Source organism: Ranitomeya variabilis, chromosome 5, assembly GCF_051348905.1.
Source record: "Ranitomeya variabilis isolate aRanVar5 chromosome 5, aRanVar5.hap1, whole genome shotgun sequence".
NCBI classification, from domain to species: Eukaryota; Metazoa; Chordata; class Amphibia; order Anura; family Dendrobatidae; genus Ranitomeya; species Ranitomeya variabilis.
Window position 1 is genome coordinate 53943692 of NC_135236.1, and position 17488 is coordinate 53961179.

The 17488-nt window shown below is 45.3% G+C and overlaps 1 protein-coding gene across 1 annotated transcript in view; it reads left to right on the forward strand.

The window, feature by feature from the left end:
* Window positions 1–473: 473 nt before the first annotated feature.
* Window positions 474–17488, forward strand: part of LOC143774427 (beta-1,3-galactosyltransferase 2-like) — a 153769-nt gene continuing 136754 nt past the window's right edge. The window contains exon 1 of the mRNA XM_077262011.1: window positions 474–599. The gene's annotated coding sequence lies outside the window, so the exon portion shown is untranslated. The remainder of the gene's footprint in view (window positions 600–17488) is intronic.

Here is a 17488-nt window from a genome sequence, read left to right on the forward strand (position 1 = left end):
AATACTATTGTCTATATGGAATTGCTTCATGGCCTGTAAAATTTTCTGAAGGAAACCCAAAGCGCTCATAGTTTCCTATAGCAATGGCAAATAACCAATTGATTAAGGACCGATTGTGATACAAATGGGACAAGTTTGTCTGTGTGTATGGAATAGACAGGTATTTGATCAATAAGAATAGTAATCAATCAGGTTCTTTGCCCTCATTCAGTCTTTGAGCATAAGGATGTAAAAGATCAAATTTTCTCTTGTATAAGTGGAATAAACTTGAAAATACTGGCATGCATAACTCATAGTCATGAGCATAGTATCCTTTAAAAGAAAGTAACTGATAAGATCCTCGAAAGGCAAAGTAACTGCACATGATCACATGATCATGACAACGCCAGAATATTCTAGATGGATGTACTGCGATTGTGCTATCGTTACCAGTTACATCTAGCTACCTAGCAACACAACATGTATATAAGCAAGGGACTTTCCGGAAGGATTCAGGACTTAATTTGAGGTCAAGCAGATGGGCTGACAGTGTTTTTCCGGTTCCTCCTGATGAGATAGTTTTGAAGTCCCCCGATGTCGGAGTGATGCTACAATATCTGGTGATGTATTGATGCTTACTTTATGATTTATGCTTATTACTAGAATGTTAGTCTAGAAAATAAAACTCATATTGTTTTACCTCAAAAACTGTCCTCAGTTCTGCCTATCTTGCATGTTAGTGAGAGAACCAGAAACACATGGGCCACTTGCACATTGAACAAGTCTGTAGGAACCTGTTCACACCACCAGAAAACAACAACAGACTTGTTCATTGTGCAAGTGGCCCATGTGTTTCTGGTTCTATAATTGTTCTCTTGTTTCTACAAGACTGGGGAGTCCACCACTCCTCTGTGGGTCATTTGCATTTAAGCTGTTCCATCCTGCATGTCCACATGGATAGTCCTTCTCTGAACCCTGCTTATACAGGTATTATACAGATGATCAGGTTTTAAATACATCAGATAGGGATTCTATACATTAGTTAGGACTGCTCTATAAGGGTATACCTTGACGATTTGGTGGAGCAGCTTAGTATACATTTTTTTGCAAAAAAACGTATCAACTAAATACCCTGTTTTCTTTACATCTTTTGACTAGCACTTGCTGATTACTGTGATTTTTTTACAACAGAGTATTTTTGACCTCATTGTGCTCTTTTGTGTCTTCATGTTAGTGAGAGAGTTGCAGATTAAAACTTCTGCAGGTAAAACAACATCACAGTACACTTAGCTGTTAATACTAAAGGTCGAGAGTACAAGTTTCAACATTTCACGAAGTGCAAAGGTTTCCCCAAAAAAATTTGTTTATATGTAAAATCGTCCTTAAAACTCATCCGGTGTGATAGTATATGTGAATCTAATGAAAATGTAGAGTCCCTGTGGGTGGAGATAAGGGGAGTGGGGAAATATAATAAATTACTGATAGGGATTTGTTATGTCTCCTAAAATAATGGAAGCAACGGAGAATATCCTCATAAAGCAAATAGATGAAGCAGCGACTCAAGGAGAAGTCATTATTATGGGGGACTTCAACTACCCTGAAATAGATTGGGAAACAGAAACCTGCAGTTCCAGTAAAGGTAATCAGTTTTTGACAACTATGAGAGACAATTACCTTTCACAACTGGTTCAGGACCCAACAAGAAGGGGGGCACTGCTAGACCTAATATTAACCAACAGGCCAGACCGCATATCAAATATAAGGGTTGGGGGTCACTTGGGGAATAGTGATCACAAAATATTAAGTTTTTGTGTCTCCTTTAATAAGATGTGTAGTAGAGGGGTTACAAGGACACTAAGCTTCAGGAGAGCAAATTTCCAATGGATGAGACAGGATCTTGGTGCAATTAACTGGGACGATATCCTGAGACATAAAAATACACAAAGAAAATGGGAGACGTTTATTAGCATCCTGGATAGGACCTGTGCACAGTATATACCGTATGGGAATAAACATACTAGAAATAGGAGGAAACCAATATGGCTAAATAAAGCTGTAAGGGGCGCAATAAGGGACAAAAAGAAAGCATTTAGAGAATTAAAGGAAGTAGGTAGTGATGAGGCATTAAATAAATACAGAAAATTAAATAAATTCTGTAAAACGCAAATCAAGGCAGCAAAGATTGAGACAGAGAGACTCATTGCCAGAGAGAATAAAAATAATCCCAAAATATTCTTTAACTACTTAAATAGTAAGAAACTAAAGAACAATAGTGTTGGCCCCCTTAAAAATAGTCTGGGTGAAATAATGGATGAGGATGAGGAAAAAGCCAATATGCTAAATGACTTTTTTTCATCAGTATTTACACAAGAAAATCCCATGGCAGACAATCTGATCAGTGATAACAAAAATTCCCCATTTAGGGTATGTGCACACGTTCAGGATTTCTTGCAGAAATTTCCTGAAGAAAACCGGAAATTTTCTGCAAGAAATCCGCATTTTTTTTTTTGCGTTTTTTTTCCGTTTTTTTCGCGTTTTTTTAGCATTCTGCAAGCGTAATTAGCTTGCAGAATGCTAAAGTTTTCCAAGCGATCTGTAGCATCGCTTGGAAAACTGACTGACAAGTTGGTCACACTTGTCAAACATACTGTTTGACAAGTGTGACCAACTTTTTACTATAGATGCAGCTTATGCAGCATCTATAGTAAAAGATAGAATGTTTAAAAATAATAAAAAAAATAAAAAAATGCTTATACTCACCCAGACATCTCATAAGCGGCGTCCGTTCGTCTTCCTATAGCTGGTCTGTGCGCACAGGGCCTTCCGTGACGTCACGGTCACGTGAGCGGTCACATGACCGCTCACGACCAATCACAGGACAGTGACGTCATCGGCAAGGTCCTTCGCCGCACATCAGCTACAGGAACCGAACGGCAGCGTGCAGCGGTGAGGCGGGAACACTGCGCGGGACATCGAGGGTGAGTATAGGACTATTTTTTATTTTATTTCTTATTTTTTGACCAGTTATATGGTGCCCAGTGCGTGGAGGAGAGTCTCCTCTCCTCCACCCTGGGTACCAACCGCACATAATCTGCTTACTTCCCGCATGGTGTGCACAGCCCCGTGCGGGAAGTAAGCAGATCAATGGACTCCTAGGTGTGCGGAATCCCTGCAATTCCGCATTTTTAATGAACATGTTGCTTTTTTTTCCGCTATGCGATTTTTTCGCGGAAAAAATCGCAACATTTGCACAAAAAATGCGGAATACCTTGTAAATAATAGGAGGCATATGTTAGCGTTTTTTTCGCGTTTTTATCACGTTTTTATAGCGAAAAAACGCGAAAAAATGCTAAAAATCCTGAACGTGTGCACATGGCCTAAGTGTCACCTGCTTAACCCAGCAGGAAGTACGGCGGCGTCTAAAAATCACTAAAATTGACAAATCTCCGGGCCCGGATGGGATCCACCCCCGAGTACTGCAGGAATTAAGTACAGTCATTGATAGACCATTATTTTTAATCGTTAAAGAGTCCATAATAACAGGGTCTGTACCACAGGACTGGCGTATAGCAAATGTGGTGCCAATATTCAAAAAGGGGACAAAAACTGAACTCGGAAATTATAGGCCAGTAAGCTTAACCTCTACTGTAGGTAAAATATTTGAAGGGTTTCTGAAGGATGTTATTCTGGATTATCTCAATGAGAATAACTGTTTAACTCCATATCAGCATGGGTTTATGAGGAATCGCTCCTGTCAAACCAATCTAATCAGTTTTTATGAAGAGGTAAGCTATAGACTGGACCAAGGTGAGTCATTGGACGTGGTACATCTTGATTTTTCCAAAGTGTTTGATACCGTGCCACACAAGAGGTTGGTACACAAAATGAGAATGCTGGGTCTGGGGGGAAATGTGTGTAAATCGGTAAGTAACTGGCATAGGGATAGAAAGCAGAGGGTGGTTATAAATGGTATAGTCTCTAACTGGGTCGCTGTGACCAGTGGGGTACTGCAGGGTCGGTGTTGGGACCTATTCTCTACAACATATTTATTAACAATCTGGTAGAAGGTTTAAACAGTAAAATATCGATATTTGCAGATGATACAAAACTATGTAAAGCAGTGAATACAAGAGAAGATAGTATTCTGCTACAGATGGATCTGGCTAAGTTGGAAACTTGGGCCGAGAGGTGGCAGATGTGGTTTAACAATGATAAATGTAAGGTTATACACATGGGAGGAAGGAATCAATATCACCATTATACACTGAATGGGAAACCACTGGGTAAATCTGACATGGAGAAGGACTTGGGGATCCTAGTTAATGATAAATTTACCTGGAGCAGCCAGCGCCAAGCAGCGGCTGCCAAGGCAAAGAGGATCATGGGGTGCATTAAAAGAGGTCTGGATACACATGATGAGAGCATTATACTGCCTCTGTACAAATCCCTGGTTAGACCGCACATGGAGTACTGTGTACAGTTTTGGACACCGGTGCTCAGGAAGGATATAATGGAACTAGAGCAAGTACAAAGGAGGGCAACAAAATTATTAAAGGGGATGGGGAATTACAATACCCAGAGAGATTAGCAAACTTAGGATTATTTAGTCTAGAAAAAAGATGACTGAGGGGCGATCCAATAAACATGTATAAGTATGTAAGGGGACAATACAAATATCTCTCCGAAGATCTGTTTATACTAAGGCATGTGACGGTCACATGGGGGCATTCTGTGCGTCTGGAGGAGAAAAGGTTTTTCCTCCAACATAGAAGAGGATTCTTTACTGTTAGGGCGGTGAAAATCTGGAATTCCTTACCTGAGGAGGTGGTGATGGCGATCTCAGTCAAGGGGTTCAAGAGAGGCCTGTATGTCTCCCAGGAGTGTAACAATATTGTATCTTACAGTTATTAGGTTCCTTAGAAGGACATAGATCTGGGGATTTATTCTGACGGAATATAGGCTGAACTGGATGGACAAATGTCTTTTTTCGGCCTTGCTAACTATGCTACTATGTTACTATGCTATATAAGGCGTGAGAGGGTGTCATTCATCTTGGAGACCCTTGCTTGTCATGCTGGAAGTGATGTCACTGTTCTGCATCTGAAAGGTTTTTCGAACTTACGTCCAGATTGCTAAGAGATACCAGTAATCTGGCACAGCTTCCATCAACTAGTAGCTTCTTTTAAGGTTATTCACTTTTTCAATCTTCAGGAGCGCATTGCTTCCCTGTCTCCCAGTTTATCGCTTGTCAGGGTGGTGAGTCCTAAATAATTGACAGTTCAGATCAGTGTGGTATGGTTGAAGTGTGCACCTTCTGATGCTGCAAGCTGAGGCAGTTTTGAGGAGCACAGGGGCACTGAAACTGGCTGGATGCAGCAATCCGACAAACTTGCAAGCTCGTCTTCTCATTGTCAAGGAAACCACCCTCCTTTGATAGACTGCAGAAGCGGTCATTACTAGTGATGAGCGAATATACTTGTTACTCGAGATTTCCAGATCACGCTCGGGGGTCCTCCGAGTATTTTTTATTGTTTGGAGATTTAGTTTTTATTGCTGCAGCTGAATGATTTACATCTGTTAGCCAGCATAAGTACATGTGAGGGTTGCCTGGTTGCTCATCACTATTCATTAACCTAGGCAACAAATTGTAAACTATGAAGTTAAAAAATCCTACTGATCTTCAAAATGGAGCCAATTTTTAACCCCTTTCTGACCTCAGACGGGATAGTAAGTCCGAGGTCAGATCCCCTGCTTTGATGCGGGCTCCGGTGGTGAGCCCGCATCAAAGCCACGACATGTCGGCTCTTTTGTACAGTTGATATGTGTCCGCAATAGCGACGGGTGGAATCGCGATCCACCCTCCGCTATTAACTAGTTAAATGCCGCCGTCAAACGCTGACAGCAGCATTTAACTAGCGCTTCCGGTCATCGGGCCGGAAATGAGCTCATCGCTGACCCCCGTCACGTGATTGGGGGTCAGCGATGCGTCGGCATAGTAACCAGAGGTCTCCTTGAGACCTCTATGGTTGTTGATGCCGAATTGCTATGAGTGCCACCCTGTGGTCAGTGCTCATAACAAGGCTGTAATTCGGCTACATAGCAGCGATCTGAGCTTAGTTCCTATGTAGCAGAGCCGATCGTGTTGTGCCAGCTTCTAGCCTTCCATGGAGGCTATTGAAGCATGGCAAAAGTAAAAAAAAAAGTTTTAAAAAATATGAAAAAAATAAAAAAATAAATAAAAGTTTAAATCACCCCCCCTTTGCTCCATTCAAAATAAAACAATAAAAATAAAATCAAACCTACACATATTTGGTATCGCCGCATTCAGAATCGCCCGATCTATCAATAAAAAAAGGATTAACCTGATCGCTAAACGGCGTAGAGAGAAAAAAATGCAATAACGGGCGATTAAAAGAATGTATCTGCACCAAAATGGTATCATTAAAAACGTCAGCTCGGCACGCAAAGAATAAGCCCTCACCCGACCCCAGGTCACGAAAAATTTAGACGCTTCGGGTATTGGAAAATTGCGCTTATATTTTTTTTTTTTAGCAAAGTTTGTAATTTTTTTTTACCACTTAGATAAAAAACAACCTAGACATGTTTGGTGTATATGAACTAATGACCTGGAGAATCAAACTGGCAAGGCAGTTTTAGCATTTAGTGAACCTAGCAAAAAAGCCAAACAAAAAACAAGTGTGGGATTGCACTTTTTTTTGCAATTTCACCGAACTTAGAATTTTTTTCCCGTTTTAGTACATGACATGGTAACCAATGATGTCATTCAAAAGTACAACTTGTTCTGCAAAAAATAAGCTCTCACATGGCCATATTAACGGTAAAATAAAAAAGTTATGGCTTTGGGAAATGGGGAGCGAAAAACGAAAATGCAAAACCAAAAAAAGCTGGGATCATGAAGGGGTTAATATGAGGTACATTAAAAAACTGGTTGTTTTTACGTGGATACCAATTTCTGTTTTCTGAGATAATGTACAGTACATGCCATAAACCATCAAGCAAAACACTGATGTACGATAGCGTTTGATGACTAAGTAACATAGGGCACTGCTGTTACTCATAATAGAGAATTCAAATTCCATAGACCCATGATAATACCATTGTTTTATGATTCAATCACAAGCTTTACGTAGCCAGTTTATTGCCACATAACCAGATTAACAAGCATCGCCACATCGTTTATTGAAACATTCACACTACCTGTAAAGAAATGCTCATAGGCATAAGCAGTGTCAGACTGAAGAACATTGGGCCCACCAGAGGATTTGATTCTGAAGGCCCACTTTTCTCCGGTTCTCTGGTGGGTCAGTCCAACCCTTATCATATGGTTACAAATCCATGTGTCAGTATAAATCAAACTGCACTCGGGGCAAAGCTTTTTTGGTCCATGGTCCTCCCTCCCCTGGAGACTGGCACCTGGTTATTAGCCTAGATTGCCCTCTATATAATATGCCATTGGGAAGGATCTTAGAAATGGGTTGGTAGAGGATCTTCAGGAGTTGTTGGATGTACTGGTTAGAACTAGTGATGAGTAGGGTTGAGCGACTTTCATTTTTTTAAGATCGAGTCGGGTTTTGCGAAACCCGACTTTGTCCAAAGTCGAGTCGAGTGCAGTCGGCCGATTATCGCTAAAAGTCGGGGATCGACCGAAACACGAAACCCAATGCAAGTCAATGGGGAAGCATAGTCGGCAGTGAGTGGAGGCCAGGAAAACACCTACAGTGCCCATTTTAATGCCAAAAACATCCATTCTTGTTTCTGAAGCTTGTCAATCTTAATTAACTTTATAATAATAGTTGGACATTGGAAATTGGGGGTCATTTGGCAAAAGTTGTGGGGGGTAGGGCTGGTTCAAGGTTTTAGTGGGCCCAGGAAACGTGGACTACGTCACGGCGGTGGAGCAGTGAGAGGTAAGTATGTCAAGTTTGCAAGTGCTGTGATCCTAAGCAAGCAGGGGGGGCCCACTCGTTGGCATTGGCACTGGCACAGGGCCCCTCAAAGTACAGCGGTGTGTTTGCACGGCGGGGGCGCCTCCCACCAGCAGCGACACTTTTGCATACTCTGAGGGGCCCTGTGCCAGTGACGTCGCCAACGAGTATGCCCCCCCACCTGATGAAGGAACCTGCACTTTCATCTGCACCTTCCTCTTTGTCCCTGTGTAAGGTGGTATAACATGCGGGAAGGGGAACCTTACTTTCAGCAGGGTCAGATTCTGGCTGTGTAGAGTGCAAGGGGAATGTAGTGGTCTAGGTCAATGTACCAGCAGACTCATCTAGCAGTGGCTGGGCAATGGGCAGGATGAGGAGGAAACACAGATATAGGGCCAAAGAATAAAGTAGGCGAAATGCAGTTCAAAATTGGTAACAGGACTAAACAGGCGGCATTGCTTTGTTCAGTGGAGTAGCAAACCCAGGAGCAGCAGACACTGTTTTAAGGGCCCAACCACACTAGTAGGCCAAATGCAGTTTAATATCTGCTACTATAGGCCAAAAGCCTAAAGACTGAAGCTCAGCTTTATACAGTGGAGGACAACACCATGGAGCGGCAGACACCGTTAGTAGGCCGTAACCACCAATTTTTTGTTAAAAAAGCACTTAATAATAGCCAGAAGGTTGAAGCTCAGACAAGGCAACCTGGAGGAGAACACCAAGGAGGAGGAGAACACTCAGGAGGAGGACAACGCCAGGGAGCGGCAGACACCGTTAGTAGGCCCTAACCATCAATTTTTTTTTAAAAAACACTTAATGAGAGCCAGAAGGTTGAAGCTCAGATTTAGACAGTCAAGGACAACACAAGGGAGCGGCAGACACCGTTAGTAGGCCCTAACCACCAATTTTTTAAAAAACAGCACTTAATGAGAGCCAGAAGGTTGAAGCTCAGATTTATACAGTGGAGGACAACACCAGGGAGCGGCAGACACCGTTAGTAGGCCCTAACCACCATTTTAAAAAAAAAAAACACTTAATGAGAGACAGAAGGTTGAAGCTCAGCTTTATACAGTGGAGGACAACACCAGGGTGCGGCAGACACCGTTAGTAGGCCATAACCACCAATTTTTTTAAAAAACAGCACTTAATGAGAGCCAGAAGGTTGAAGCTCAGATTTATACAGTGGAGGACAACACCAGGGAGCGGCAGACACCGTTAGTAGGCCCTAACCAACAATTTTTTTAAAAACAGCACTTAATGAGAGCCAGAAGGTTGAAGCTCAGATTTAGACAGTCAAGGACAACACCAGGGAGCGGCAGACACCATTAGTAGGCCCTAACCACCAATTTTTTAAAAAACAGCACTTAATGAGAGCCAGAAGGTTGAAGCTCAGCTTTATACAGTGGAGGACAACACCAGGGAGCGGCAGACACCGTTAGTAGGCCCTAACCACCAATTTTTTAAAAAACAGCACTTAATGAGAGCCAGAAGGTTGAAGCTCAGCTTTATACAGTGGAGGACAACACCAGGGAGCGGCAGACACCGTTAGTAGGCCGTAACCACCAATTTTTTAAAAAACAGCACTTAATGAGAGCCAGAAGGTTGAAGCTCAGATTTATACAGTGGAGGACAACACCAGGGAGTGGCAGACACCGTTAGTAGGCCCTAACCACCAATTTTTTAAAAAACAGCACTTAATGAGAGCCAGAAGGTTGAAGCTCAGATTTAGACAGTGGAGGACAACACCAGGGAGCGGCAGACACCGTTAGTAGGCCCTAACCACCAATTTTTAAAAAAACAGCACTTAATGAGAGCCAGAAGGTTGAAGCTCAGATTTAGACAGTGGAGGACAACACCAGGGAGCGGCAGACACCGTTAGTAGGCCGTAACCACCAATTTTTTAAAAAACAGCACTTAATGAGAGCCAGAAGGTTGAAGCTCAGATTTATACAGTGGAGGACAACACCAGGGAGCGGCAGGCACCGTTAGTAGGCCGTAACCACCAATTTTTTAAAAAACAGCACTTAATGAGAGCCAGAAGGTTGAAGCTCAGATTTATACAGTGGAGGACAACACCAGGGAGCGGCAGACACCGTTAGTAGGCCCTAACCACCAATTTTTAAAAAAAACAGCACTTAATGAGAGCCAGACGGTTGAAGCTCAGATTTAGACAGTGGAGGACAATTTGAATTAGGGACTGCAGACAGACTCAGTAGGCTGTCCCCTGTGGACCATGCATCCACCACATTAACCCATTGCGCCGTAATGGACACGTAACCTTCCGTGGCCATGCCTACAGGTCCTTGCGTCTGTTGTCAGGTGCACCTTTGTACTCACAGATTGCCAGAGTGCATGGACAATGGAGGTGGTGCTGGTGGAGGGCTGGGATGGCTTTTCTTGCAAAAGAAGTGTCGACTGGGTAGCTCATAGCGTGGGACAGCGTAGTCCATCATGGCTTTTTTAATATTACATAAATAAAGAAATAGGCTCTATGCACTTTAAAATAGGTTCCAGGGGTACACGGGCAGCATTGGTGTGGTCAGCGGAGGAGGAGGATTGCAAGGAGGGACCGCAGACAGGCATAGTATGCCTACAATTTCAAAAAGTGGCTCTATGCACTTTAAAATAGGTTCCAGGGGTACACGGGCAGCATTGGTGTGATCAGCGGAGGAGGAGGATTGCAAGGAGGGACCGCAGACAGGCGTAGTATGCCTACAATTTCAAAAAGTGGCTCTATGCACTTTAAAATAGGTTCCAGGGGTACACGGGCAGCATTGGTGTGGTCAGCGGAGGAGGAGGATTGCAAGGAGGGACCGCAGACAGGCTTACTAGGCCTAAAATAACTAAAAATAGGCTCAAGGCAGTTTTATATCGGTTACATGGATACACAGGCAGCATTGTGGTCAGCGGAGCAGGATTGCAAGGAGGGACAGCAGACAGGCTTACTAGGCTTAAAATAACTAAAAATAGGCTCAAGGCAGTTTTAAATCGGTTACATGGATACACAGGCAGCTGTTGTGTATCCGCTTTTTGGGCTCCCCTGGTGGTTGCTGGTGGTACTGGTGACTTGTTTGCACTTTGCTGCTTCTGTTCACCTGCTTCCATCAGCGTTTGGGAGTTTCCTATTTAGCCTTGCTCTCCAGTCATTTCCTTGCCGGTCATCATTGTAACCAGAGCCTTCGGTTGCATGTTCCTGCTACTAGTCTGCTGATCAGCTAAGTGGACTTTGTCCTTTTGTTTTGTATCTTTAGTCCAGTTTGCAGTTTTTGTAATTCTCTGTAGCTGGAAGCTCTTGCGGGCTGAAATTGCCACTCCTGTGTCATGAGTTGACACAGGAGTCTTAAAGTAATTTCAGGATGGTTTTTTGAAAGGGTTTTCAGTTGACCGTGAAGTCCTCTTTTGTATCCTTCTGCTATCTAGTAAGTGGACCTCTCTTTGCTAAATCTACTTTCATACTGTGTATGTCTTTTCCTCTTATTTCACCGTTATTACATGTGGGGGGCTGCTATCATCTTTTGGGGTATTTCCCTAGAGGTAAGCCAGGTCTGTTTCTTCCTCTACCAGGCTTAGTTAGTCCTCCGGCTGGCGCGTGGCATTTAGGAAGCCGTAGGTATGCTCCCTGGCTACTATTAGTTGTGTGGTAGATTTAGCTCACGGTCAACTCGAGTTTCCATCACCCGAGAGCTCGTTCGTTATTTATATGTTTCTTACGTTCCCTTGCCATTGGGAACCATGACAGGCAGCATTGTGGTCAGCGGAGGAGGATTGCAAGGAGGGACCGCAGACAGGCTTACTAGGCCTAAAATAACTAAAAATAGGCTCAAGGCAGTTTTAAATCGGTTACATGGATACACAGGCAGCATTGTGGTCAGCGGAGGAGGATTGCAAGGAGGGACCGCAGACAGGCTTACTAGGCCTAAAATAACTAAAAATAGGCTCAAGGCAGTCTTAAATCGGTTACATAGATACACAGGCAGCATTGTGGTCAACGGAGGAGGATTGCAAGGAGGGACCGCAGACAGGCTTACTAGGCCTAAAATAACTAAAAATAGGCTCAAGGCAGTTTTAAATCGGTTACATGGATACACAGGCAGCATTGTGGTCAGCGGAGGACGATTGCAAGGAGGGACCGCAGACAGGCTTACTAGGCCTAAAATAACAAAAAATAGGCTCAAGGCAGTTTTAAATCGGTTACATGGATACACAGGCAGCATTGTGGTCAGCGGAGGAGGATTGCAAGGAGGGACCGCAGACAGGCTTACTACTAGGCCTAAAATAACTAAAAATAGGCTCAAGGCAGTTAGAGTTATCTCGCAGGGGTACACAGGCAGCATTGTTGTGGTCAGTGGAGGAGGATTGCAAGGAGTGTCTGACACAGTTAGTACTCACAAAAAATAAATAGATGTTAATGTCTCGCAAAACAACAACAACAAAAAAAAAGTGTGGCATACTTAGGTACAGGGGTGGGCTCATCTGCTGAGTTTCTGACATAGTAATTTGGCAGTAAGTATTTACTGGTGTCAATATAGGACACTGACCCAGACTACTTTAACTAGCATCATAGTTGTCAACAAATTGGTATTGTCAGTGCCAGGCATTGAATGATGTCAGCGCATAGACTAAACATTGGTGGAGCTGTGAGAGATAATTTTGCACGTGGTAGAGCACAGTTTGAGCTGGGGGGGTGAACTCTCTTGTGGCCGGCGGTGCCATCCCAGGGCCCCTCATGTTACAACGGTGTGTCTGACGTTGGGTGCGCGCCACCACCGCCAGAGACACTTTATTGTACTATGAGGGACCCAGTGGCAGTGCCGTCGACCAAAAGCGGGCACACCCACCTCTTCAGACAAACGCCACTCTAACGGGTGCTTGCGCCAAGTGGCGAGACAACGGCCCCGTGGGGGGAGTTTTCCCATTGAGGGAGGTGTAAACATGTCGTATGCTGGACAAACAGCTGCTGCAAATTAAGAGATTGGAACACTCAGTAAGACCAGTCCACAAGCAAGACCTTTTTATAGGAAAGCTAGGTGTCAGCCGGGAAAGGTGGGGCAAAATAATTTGAAATCCAGGAGTGTTCATTTTAATGAAGGTTAGATCATCCACATTTTGGGTAGCCAGACGAGTCCTTTTTTCGGTTAATATTGAACCAGCAGCACTGAATACTCTTTCTGATAGCACACTAGCTGCTGGGCAAGCAAGCTCCTGCAATGCATATTCTGCCAACTCAGGCCAGGTGTCTAATTTGGATGCCCAGTAATCAAATGGGAATGACGGTTGAGGGAGAACATCGATAAGGGATGAAAAATAGTTAGTAACCATACTGGACAAATGTTGTCTCCTGTCACTTTGAATAGATGCTGCAGTACCTGTCCTGTCTGCGGTCATTGCGAAATCACTCCACAACCTGGTCAGAAAACCCCTCTGTCCAACGCCACTTCTGATTTGTGCACCTCTAACACCTCTGCCCTGTAGCCCCCTGCAGCTCGTGTGAGAACCATCACCGGCGCTGTGTGCTGGGAATGCCTGAATCAAACGGTCTACAAGAGTAGCTTGTTTGGTTGCTAATATTTGTTCGAGGTTCTCATGTGGCATAATATTTTGCAATTTGCCTTTATAGCGCGGGTCAAGGATGCAGGCCAACCAGTAATCGTCATCGCTCATCATTTTAATAATGCGTGGGTCCCTTTTGAGGATACGTAAGGCATAATCCGCCATGTGGGCCAAAGTTCCAGTTGTCAAATCTGCGGTTGTGCTGGTTTGAGGGGCAGTTACAGGCAAATCTACGTCACTTGTCTCCCTTAAAAAAACAGAACCCGGCCTTGCAACGCCACTAATTTCTGTTGGCCCAGGAGAAGCTTCCTCATTAAAAAAGTACTCATCCCCATCATCCTCCTCGTCCTCCTCCTCCTCTTCGCCCACTACCGCGTCCTCTACACGGCCCTGACCAGACAATGGCTGACTGTCATCAAGGCTTTCCTCTTCCTCGGCTGCAGACGCCTGCTCCTTTATGTGCGTCAAACTTTGCATCAGCAGACGCATTAGGGGGATGCTCATGCTTATTATGGCGTTGTCTGCACTAACCAGCCGTGTGCATTCCTCAAAACACTGAAGGACTTGACACAGGTCTTGTAGCTTCGACCACTGCACACCTGACAACTCCATGTCTGCCATCCAACTGCCTGCCCGTGTATGTGTATCCTCCCACAAAAACATAACAGCATGCCTCTGTTCGCACAGTCTCTGAAGCATGTGCAGTGTGGAGTTCCACCTTGTTGCAACGTCGATGATTAGGCGATGCTGGGGAAGGTTCAAAGACCGCTGATAGTTCTGCATACGGCTGGAGCGTACGGGCGAATGGCGGATATGCGAGCAAAGTCTGCGCACTTTGAGGAGCAGGTCGGGTAACCCCGGATAACTTTTCAGGAAGCACTGCACCACCAGGTTTAAGGTGTGAGCCAGGCAAGGAATGTTTTTCAGTTGGGAAAGGGCTATGGCAGCCATGAAATTCCTTCCGTTATCACTCACTACCTTGCCTGCCTCAAGATGTACAGTGCCCAGCCATGACTGAGTTTCTTTCTGCAAGAACTCGGACAGAACTTCCGCGGTGTGTCTGTTGTCGCCCAAACACTTCATTGCCAATACAGCCTGCTGACGCTTGCCACTAGCTGTCCCATAATGGCACACCTCGTGTGCAACAGTGGCAGCTGTGGATGGAGTGGATGTGCGACTGCGGTCTGTGGACTAACTCTCGCTTCTGCAGGAGGAGGAGGAAGAGGAGGAGGGGGGGCGAACGCCTACAGCCAACTCTTTCCTTGACCAAGGGCTAGGCAGAACTGTCCCAATATTGCTGTCCCCTGTGGACCCTGCATCCACCACATTCACCCAGTGTGCCGTGATGGACACGTAATGTCCCTGGCCATGCCTACTGGTCCATGCATCTGTTGTCAGGTGCACCTTTGTAGTCACAGACTGCCTGAGTGCATGGACGATGCGGACTTTAACATGCTGTTGGAGGGCTGGGATGGCTTTTCTAGAAAAGAAGTGTCAACTGGGTAGCTCGTAGCGTGGTACAGTGTAGTCCATCAGCGCTTTGAAAGCTTCGCTTTCAACTAACCGGTAGGGCATCATCTCTAATGAGATTAGTCTAGCAATGTGGGCGTTCAAACCCTGTGTACGCGGATGCGAGGATGAGTACTTCCTTTTCCTAACAAGAGTCTCATGTAGGGTGAGCTGGACTGGAGAGCTGGAGATCGTGGAACTAGCGGTGGTGCCGGTGGACATGGGTGACTGAGAGAGGGTTGGAGATGGTATTCTTGCCGGTGCCCTACATGCAGTGTTTCCTACTGCGAACCTGGTGATTCCCTGACTGCTTTGGCCTGGCGACGAAAGCTGCACAGATACTGCAGGTGGTGCAGGAAATGGTGGGTTTACAGTGAGGGAAGGGATGTAGCGTTGCTGACTAGCTTCATTGGCCGAGGGTGCTGCAACCTTTAGGGACGTTTGGTAGTTAGTCCAGGCTTGCAAATGCATGGTGGATAAATGTCTGTGCATGCAACTTGTATTTAGACTTTTACGATTCTGACCTCTGCTTAAGGTAGTTGAACATTTTTGACAGATGACTTTGCGCTGATCATTTGGATGTTGTTTAAAAAAATGCCAGACTGCACTCTTTCTACTATCAGATACTAGGGTTGAGCGACTTTTATTTTTATAGGATCGGGTCGGGTTTCACGAAACCCGACTTTCTCGAGTGAAATCTCCGAGTGAAATCGGCCGATCCTATAAAAAAGTCGGGGTCGGGGTCGGCCGAAACGCGAAACCCCAATGCAGTGCAATGGGATACTATGGTTCCCAGGGTCTGAAGGAGAGAAAACTCTCCTTCAGGCCCTGGGATCCATATTTCAGTGTAAAATAAAGAATTAAAATAAAAAATAGTGATATACTCACCCTCTGACGCGCCCTGGTACTAACCGGCATCTTCCGTTCCTAAGAATGGCGCTTGAAAGACCTTTCGAATGCTTCACGGCTTGTGATTGGTCGCGGCGGCCCACGTGACCGCTGAGCGACCAATCACAACAAGCCGTGACGTAATTCTCAGGTCCTAAATTCCTCATTCTAGGAATTTAGGCCATGAGAATTACGTCACGGCTTGTGATTGGTCGCTGAGCGGTCACGTGGGCCGCCGCGACCAATCACAAAGCCGTGACGTCATCTAAGGCCCTTCACGTGCTAATTCTTAAGAAGGAAGGCTGCCGGAAAGAAGCCGAGGGTGAGTATATTCCTATTTGGTATATACTCACCCTCGGACGCACCCTGCTTCTTTCCGGCAGCCTTCCTTCTTAAGAATTAGCGCGTGAAGGGCCTTAGATGACGTCACGGCTTTGTGATTGGTCACGGCGGCCCACGTGACCGCTCAGCGACCAATCACAAGCCGTGACGTAATTCTCATGGCCTAAATTCCTAGAATGAGGAATTTAGGACCTGAGAATTACGTCACGGCTTGTTGTGATTGGTCGCTCAGCGGTCACGTGGGCCGCCGCAACCAATCACAAGCCGAGAAGCATTCGAAAGGTCTTTCAAGTGCCATTCTTAGGAATGGAAGATGCCGGTTACCAGCGGTGATGACCAGGCTGCGTCGGAGAGGTGAGTATATCAATATTTTTTATTTTAATTCTTTATTTTACACTTAAATGTGGATTCCGATACCGAGTTCCGATATCGCAAACATATCGGAACTCGGTATCGGAATTCCGATACCAGATTCAGAAGATCGCTGACCTCATGGCTGACCCCACACAGGGGTCGGGTCGGGTTTCATGAAACCCGACTTTGCCAAAAGTCGGCGACTTCTGAAAATGGCCGACCCGTTTTGCTCAAGCCTATCGGATACCTTTTCAGGCATTGCAGACTGAGCTTCTTTAACCGGATGGCCACGCTGTCCTCCAACTGGTTTTGGTTTTGCCAAGCGTTTTTGGCCAGATACGGGCCCGGCAGATGGAACCTGTTGTGATGTTGATGCCTGCTGTGGCTCCTCCTCCTCCGCTTCAGAACTACTGCCGCCTGCACCCTGTTCCCCCAATGGCTGCCAATCGGGGTCAACAACTGGGTCATCTATGACCTCCTCTTCTATGTCGTGTGCAACTTCGTCTGTGTCACCGTGTAAGCCGGTGGCATAGCGTTCGTGACGGGGCACCATAGTCACCGCTGGGTTTGATTCTGCCTCAGTACACTGCGAGGGCAATGTTCTGGTCTGAGTCAAAGGAACAGCATAGTAATCTGGCTGTGGCTGTGCATCTGTGCACTCCATGTCCGATTCAACTTCTAATGGGCATGGCCTGTTAACTGTTTCACTGTCTAACCCAGGAACGGTATGTGTAAAGAGCTCCATGGAGTAACCTGTTGTGTCGACTGACGCATCCTTCACTGTTGTTCTGGGTGAAGGACACAAGGAAGCGACTTGTTCCTGACCGGGAGCATCCACTGACGATGCACTGCTCTGACATTTGGCACTTTCCGAGGAGGAGGCGAAAGAGCTAGAGGCAGAGTCAGCAATGAAAGCCAAT